Here is an 8,502-nt window from a genome sequence, read left to right as displayed (position 1 = left end):
AGGTCTTGTGGATCATCAAAATGACAACAGACCTTATCCTATGTAACGTCCTGGTTAAGAACCTGTTTAGATTTCATTTCTACTGTTATGCTTTTAGCAGCTTTTCTGCAAACGCAGTGTGTTATGTTAACCTTCATAGACTAGAGTTTTGGATGTGGCGGAGATAAGGAGATAAATCCGGAGATAAGGAGCCATTTGCTCAGCCTATGAATGTTGTGTCAGTTAGTTGGGCTTGTTTTGGTAACGTGCTGTAACATTCATTCCAGTTGGATGTCATGGAATAATCGAAAGTGCTCGGCAGTATCTGGTTTCTGGAAAACAATGGGTCTTTCTTGGCAGGAGGTGCGGGGCGGTGCACAAGGGAAGAGGGTATGAGGGAGAGATGCCAGCTGGGTTCCAGGTTCTGGATGAAGAAATCCCCTCAGTGATGGATATCCCCCGTGCTTACATGCGCCCCTCCAAAGACGCAGCAAATCGCTTTTTACCCTCTGAAATGATTGGCATGGACTACGGCAGTTGAAGGAGGTGTGTCGCCAGCAACTTTGCGGAGAACAATTAGTGATCGGCATCGCCTACTCGGCACGAATGCACGCCCTATGAATGAGGAAGCTCTGACCGAAATAAACCAAGTGTAGGCAATTTAGATATCTTTACAGTCGGTTTCTGGTGATCCTGGAATATCCGGTCCGAGTTGAAAGTCTTGAATTTCGCTGCGTATTGCTTGATCTCTATCTCCAGGACGAGACTTTCTCGGACGCTCAATATCGGCTTAAAAAGTAAGTGAAAAGTTACATTTAGTTGACAAAAAGTACAGAAACTTTAAAGTACAAGTAATCTTACAGATGCAATCATAATCTGGTCTGAAGCTGTGTGCCTAATTCTCGCAAAGTGAACATATTTAGAAGCAGCATCGAGGGAAAGGCTGGTTCACCGATGAGTATTCGACTCCCTCTTACCCTCTCCTTCGCTTAATAGCGTGGGGATTAAGTTGTTATAACTGTTAAAAACTGAAAATAATGTTTGAGATAATTGTTAATTGTCCCGGTGAGCGGCGATGTCCCGTTTACAGAATCCAACTTTGTAAAAGATGCGGACACGGATAGAATTTAGTTTCCTTCTCCGGGATTCAGAGAGTGTTGGGAGAGTTGAAACACCAGTAAATTAAAACTCACAATTACCTACTGGTGTAAAGATGTTTTTACTGGTTACAATTAGACAAAGTAACAGATTCTTGCACCTGTCAGGTGGCCAAAAGCAGGAAGATTGGATGAACATAAATCCAAAAGATTTGGCCAGGGTCAGTGACTCCAAATGTACAGCAAAAGTACGGTTTACCAGATCACGTGTAATTAACTGTGCAATCTAAGAGTAAACATACACTCAGTGACAACTTTATTAAGTACCGTTGTGGTGTGAGGTTATCTGAGTTACTGACGGCTTTTGGTCAGGTTGCTTGACCCACAGAGTCCACACTGGCTCCCAAAAGAAAAACACGTTGGTCCCATTTGCTCCTTTCCTTATCTCCCCGATGTTCTGTCATACATTTTGTCTTCCAACCCATCCATCCCACTTGTCCATCGCCAGGGTAATTTACATTGGACAATCAAACTACCACAGATCTCTGAGGAAACTGGAACAGCAAATGTAATGGGGTGGGGGGGGGGGGGGTGGAGTGTTTCCTGTGTAGTATAAACATTCTCCCTTTGACCACAGTGTGGAGCTCTGGGTGTGTCAATTGCTTCCCACCTCCCAACAAAGTGCGGGTGGATAATGAGTGGCATTGCAGTTAGCACAACACTATTGCAGCCCAGGGCATTGGAGTTAGGAGTTCAATCTCAGTGTCCTCTCTAAGGAATTTGTACCTATCTAACCCCCAGCCCCACCCCCATAGAATGGTTGTGATTCCTCCATATCCTCTGGTTCCCCCCAATATTCCAAAGACATGCTGTTTAATAGATTAATTGGTTATTGTAAATTGTCCTGTGATTAATCTAGGTTTAAATCGAAGTTTGTAGGTGGTGCTGCTCAGGACCTATTCTATACTGTACTGTATCTCCCAAATAAAAAAAAATAAACTGACCATATTGTAAAATGCCACTAATATATGTAAAAGGCAATTAAGACTCGGAGGCAGGGAGATTTATCCACATCAAATTCATGCGTGTTAAGACTTTGGATTACCTTACAAAAGCAATCATGAATAAGTATGTAAAACATTTAAACATTTGAAATTAAGTGTATGATGAAATGTGAACTAATTTCTTCTGGAGACAGTCTCCTCCATTGTAAAGTTCAAAGTTGATCTTCCATTCCAGGTCTAAGTTGGCATAGACTCAATAGGCAGATTCCTCAGCACTAGCTGAATGTGATCAAGCACATTTCTCCTTCATAGATGGAATAAGAGATTGTGGGAGAAACTTAAGGACTTCTCTGTCCATGGAACGGGGAAGAGAAGTTGGGGTATTGGTCAGAAAAGGCCCATAGAATCCATGCTGGCTCCCAAAAGAACCATAATTTCAAAATGGAAGTGCAACATTTACTGACCAGTTTTGGCCTAATATTTGATAAGCTATTGTTGAATGTAACATATGAGGTGTGATTGATAAGTTTGTGGCCTAAGGTAGAAGGAGTCAATTTTAGAAAACCTAGCACATTTAATTGAATAACAAATTGATGTTTTGTTAACAGTATTTCTTTTCCATTGTTGAACAGGTTTTGGATATTCGTCTTAATATGGAAGGTTCTGGATGGATAAGCCGAGCACTTGTTCCATTTGTCTTTGGTATTATCATCAGTTTGCTTTGTCCCATCGCTCAGTCAGCTAATATATTAGTTGTACCTGTCGATGGAAGTCATTGGATCAATATGAGAATTCTCTTGGAGGAACTGAAACCTCGTGGACACAACTTCACGGTGATTTATCTTGAGAAAAGTTGGTACATCAAAGAAAGGCCCGACCTATATCAATCTATTGTAATTCCAATGAAAAACCTTGAAATAAAGGATATAGTTGGAATAATTCTTCAAAAAGCACTGCAGCTTGGGCAGGATGGGTGGAGCTTCAGTGACAATATTGAGTTCCAATCTGAAATTCTACAGTTTTTTCAGAACTGTCAGAAGGTTTTCCATTTTATTACCAGTGAAATATTTCAAAACAAAACATTACTAAGCCAACTTGAAAAGGCAAACTTTGACCTGGTGCTTTCAGACCCTTTTTTTGTTACTGGATCAATGCTTGCTTATTATTTAAAACTTCCCTTGGTGTATAATGTTCGATGGTTAGAATCTGGTGAGGCTCACTTCTTCTTTGCCCCATCCCCCCTTTCTTATGTCCCAGTCACTAGCTCATACCTTACAGACAAAATGTCCTTTCTTCAAAGAACACAAAACTTCATCCAACATCTAATCTTTCAATCCATTGTAGAACTTACCATTTATCCCAACTACAATGAACTCTGTCATCGATATTTGGGTCCAGACACAGATATCAAGACAATTCTGCTGAGGGCTGATGTGTGGCTGATGAGAGTCGATTTTGTATTTGAATTCCCAAGACCCACCATGCCAAATATTGTGTACATTGGAGGCTTCCAGTGTAAACCAGCCCGACCACTAACGGCAGAGTTTGAAGAGTTTGTTCAAAGCTCAGGAAAGCATGGACTTATAGTGATGTCGTTAGGATCTGTTATCCATTCCTTGCCAAAGCAGATTACAATGGAAATAGCTGAGGCATTTGCTCAAGTACCCCAGAAGGTGATTTGGAGATATGATGGAGAAACCCCTCCCAATGTAGGTAATAATACACTACTGTCAAAATGGATCCCTCAGAACGACCTTCTGGGACACCCCAACACACGAGTCTTCATTTCTCATGGTGGTACCAATGGTATTTACGAGGCCATCTACCATGGGGTGCCAGTGATTGGCATGCCTCTAATTTTTGACCAGTTTGACAATTTACTTCGACTTGAATCCCGAGGTGCAGCAAAGATGCTGAATGTTGCAGCCATGCATTCAACAGATCTATTGCAGGTACTGAATGAAGTGATAAATGGCACATTTTACCGGGACAACATGAAGAAACTCTCTGCCCTCCACCGGGACCAGCCAGAGTCGCCAATGGAGCGAGCTGTTTTCTGGATTGAGTATGTTGCCCGACATAAAGGAGCAGGCCATTTGCGCTCTGAATCCTACCGACTGCCCTGGTACGTTTACTATTGTGTGGACGTGATGGTCTTACTGTTGTCCATGTTACTCATGGTCACAGTGCTTGTGATTGTAGCACTGAAGAAAATTTGTCACATTGCACGGAGGAAAAAGCAAAAGAATGAGTAAGGTTTCTCTAATTTGTGTTGGAAGATGGTGCTCTAAATTGTTTCAACTTAATTAAATAGGATTTTCTTGTTTTCAATACATGAAGCCTCCTTTTCAGATATTGTAAATGTAGTGAACCTCTTAAACATTAGTAATATATATCAGTGGATTTAAATCTTTTGTACAAAGATATGAACAGGAACAAAATGCAAATACCTAAATGAAATCAAACAGGAAAACTCAGGGTTATCTATGATTATTTAAAATATTATATACTACCTTGTGATTCATATACTACCATAAAAAACTTTGGAATTCTGTGCCTGAAAGACTACTCTCCGAACTATTCTGTCATGTCTCTATCAATTGACAAATGGCAAGAGGTCACATCGCTGTCCCTTTACAATTTGTCATAGCTGCCCATTCCAGTTCTTCATCACCATTGTTGTAGGCCGTGATTTAACAGGCAAAAATGTCCCTCTTTGGTTGTTTGAGCTAGTTTGCAATATTTCCTCATCAAACGCATATCCACCTGGAGTCACTCCGCTCAGCACATAATTTTTGGTAACTTCACCATTTACACAGGAAGCACATCTTTCCCTACCCCACCATCCCAGTCTCCCCACACTTTCTCTTTGTGACTCTCTTCTCTACCTGTCCCTCCCCACTGGTTTGTCTATCTGAAGCTGATGAATGAGTAATGGAGTTTTCTTTATCACCTAAGTAAATGAATTATCTTCCAACTACACTTTCTGGTCAATAACCCTGGGCATTATTATGCAAGTATCTGATTGAAGCTTTGATAAAGGAGTATTAATTACAGATAACAACACACACAAAATGCTGGTGGAACACAGCAGGCCAGGCAGCATCTATAGGGAGAAGCGCTATCGACGTTTCGGGCCGAGACCCTTCGTCAGGACTAACAGAAAGGAAAGATAGTAAGAGATTTGAAAGTAGTGGGAGGAGGGGGAAATGTGAAATGATAGGAGTAGACCGGAGGGGGTGGGATGAAGCTAAGAGCTGGAAAGGTGATTGGCAAAAGTGATACAGAGCTGGAGAAGGGAAAGGATCATGGGACGGGAGGCCTCAGGAGAAAGAGAGGAAGGGGGGAGCACCAGAGGGAGATGGAGAACAGGCAAACAACTAAATATGTCAGGGATGGGGTAAGAAGGGGAGGAGGGGCATTAACGGAAGTTAGAGAAGTCAATGTTCATGCCTTCAGTCTGGAGTCTACCCAGCCGGTATATAAGGTGTTGTTCCTCCAACCTGAGTTGGGATTTATAAGGTGTTGTTCCTCCACACATTTGAATTCCACATCCCATTCCCATTCTGATATGTCTATCCATGGCCTCCTCTATTGTCAAAATGAATCCAAACTCAGGTTGGAGGAACAACACCTTATATACCGGCTGGGTAGCCTCCAACCTGAAGGCATGAACATTAACTTCCATTAATGCCCCTCCTCCCCTTCTTACCCCATCCCTGACATATTTAGTTGTTTGCCTGTTCTCCATCTCCCTCTGGTTCTCCCCCCCCCCTTCCTTTCTTTCTCCTGAGGCCTCCCGTCCCATGATCCTTTCCCTTCTCCAGCTCTGTATCACTTTTGCCAATCACCTTTCCAGCTCTTAGCTTCATCCCACCCCCTCCGGTCTTCTCCTATCATTTCGCAATTCCCCCTCCCCCCACTACTTTCAAATCTCTTACTATCTTTTCTTTTGGTTAGTCCTTACGAAGGGTCTCGGCCCGAAACGTCGATAGTGCTTCTCCCTATAGATGCTGCCTGGCCTGCTGTGTTCCACCAGCATTTTGTGTGTGTTGTTGTTTGAATTTCCAGCATCTGCAGATTTCCTCGTGTTTGTTAATTACAGATAGATAGATACAATGTTGGAGCTGAGTAGAATTTCATAAGCACAAGAGATTCAGCTGGGATTCCAGAGTAATATTCACAAATGCTGGCAGAATTCAGCAGGTCAGACAGCATTGATAAAAACAAATGAACATTACACCATTTTGAGGTGAGGCCCTTCATCAGCACTGTTGATTCTTTTTGACTGTTTATTCATTTCCATTGATGCTGCCTGACCTGCTGAGTTCCTCCAGGATTTTGTCTGTGTTGCTGAGCAGGAATTACTACATTTCTCAGGCTGGTTGATCATATGATGTGCAGTCACTTCTTATATCACATATGTTGGAATGTTGCTTAGATGTCTAAGCATCAAGTTCCACTACACTGCTGTGACACCCATGTTATGCCACTGATGATGTACAAACATTACTTTTGTTTTTAAAATAGTTACAACTAATTGAGTTGTGTTAATAAAGTAATATTCCTTTGCCATATTCCATGTAATGCCACCGATTATGTACAAAAATGTACTTTAAAAAAAATTAAAATAGTTACTGCATAATTAATTGAGCTGAACAGTATATAAATAAATATTCATTTGAAACATTTCTGATTTTAATGGCATTTTAGTGCATGGCAAATTAATTCTATTCTAGTGGTAGCTTGATCTAAAATATATTTGCTGATGCAGCATAGGTCAAATTTCAATGTCAAGGGTATCTTTGGTGCTGCTTGTATGGATCACGAGTAACATATATAACTATTAGTTTTCATCTTGCAGAAATGTATATACATATATCATCTGCACATATATGGGTAGCAATATCCTTAGGATTCACAAGGAATGAGCCACACAGTCCCTCAAGCCTGTTTTTTCATTCAGATACCATCAATGTTTTGGATGTATTAACCTTTACATACTTGCTCAAAATTCTATCAATCCTCATCAATCAAGTAACGTTCTAAGCAACTTTTGTGGAGAGAGTTCCAAATGCCCTGAGTTTGTGACATGCAAAATGCTTGCACCTGAACTCCCCCCTACACTTGTATTAATGTTGTATCTCTACTCCATTGCAATATCAAGATTCAATTCATTACAAGCCTAGACAATGCAAATTCTCCTCATATTTTATCCTATCACCCCTTAAATGTTGTTGTATTCACTCCAAACTGTGATGCCCTAAAATGTGTTCAGACTGGAGCTTTTGTCAGTGTGACACCTGATCGATTTTTTAATAATTGCATTGTTTTTTGCTTGAGTACAATACACTTATAATTGGTTTTTATGCACCTAATAGCTAGTTGATTAATGACCTCCTATACCTAGTAAAGTGGCTACTGAGTGCATGTTCATTCTAATCTGCTGCTGTAGCCATCCACTTCAAGGTTCAATGTGTTATGTATTCAGAGATGCTCTTCTGCACATCATCATCGATCGCTCATAGTCGAGTATGATTCTTCTCATGCTGGTATATCTGGTCACTTGTGGGTCTTGGTGCAGGACTTGTGTTTTGTCTTGATGTTTAGATCAAGTCCCAGGAGATTGTATGCTCTGGTAAAAGCGTCCATTATGTACTTCAGATCCTCCTCAGAGTGAGCAGTGTTGGAGTTGTCATCTGCAGATTGGATTTCCATGACACTTTGCTCTATGCTTTGAACCTGTTATGGATAAAGAGCACACCCCCCTTGTCCTATAGAGAATCTGGACTCCTTGTGGGAGGTCTTGGCCTGTGAGGTGAAGAATGGTTACAATGAAAATGCCAAACAGAGTGGGGGGAGTGATGCGACCCTATTTGACCCTAGTCTCAAACCTAAAAGGTGCCGTTTCAGAGCTGCTGATGCTGATGACTCTTTCACTCATATCATTGTGTAAGAGCTGCAGGATCTTGAGGTATTTTTCTGACCACCCGACTTTGGACAGAACGTACCTGCCAAAGAGCAGGATGATTTACAGTGTCAAATGCTTTTATAAGGTCTATGATGTCATAAAGGGGGGCATTGGGAGTGGACCCAAAAGCAAGACACAGACACTGAACTACCAGGAACAGGGCTAGGTGCGAGAAGGAAGCAGGGGAAGTGAGGAAGAAAGGACGCTGGACATGACAGAGGTTCCGGACGAGACAAGGATTCCGGGCCTGGGCTAGGATTTGACGAGGATAGCAGAACCAAGACATGGAACTGGGAACTAGGAGCCTGGGTTTGGACTCCGAGCCAGAGACTGGACAAGGACCCAGAACCTGGGTCTTGACTCGGGCTCAGAATCCAAAACCAGGCAAGGTCAAGTCATGGCTACAGGACGAGGAGAGGCACAGGGCTGGATGTGAGACTCCTGGACAGGA

At 41.9% G+C, this 8,502-nt stretch overlaps 1 pseudogene; it reads left to right on the top strand.

The window, feature by feature from the left end:
* Nucleotides 1-663: 663 nt before the first annotated feature.
* LOC140718920 (UDP-glucuronosyltransferase 2C1 pseudogene) lies at nucleotides 664-5,155 on the top strand (annotated as a pseudogene).
* Nucleotides 5,156-8,502: the final 3,347 nt, after the last annotated feature.

Source organism: Hemitrygon akajei, chromosome 30 (genome assembly GCF_048418815.1).
Source record: "Hemitrygon akajei chromosome 30, sHemAka1.3, whole genome shotgun sequence".
Classification (NCBI taxonomy): domain Eukaryota; kingdom Metazoa; phylum Chordata; class Chondrichthyes; order Myliobatiformes; family Dasyatidae; genus Hemitrygon; species Hemitrygon akajei.
Note: the sequence above shows the minus strand (reverse complement) of the source record. Positions and strands in the feature narration are given on the sequence as shown.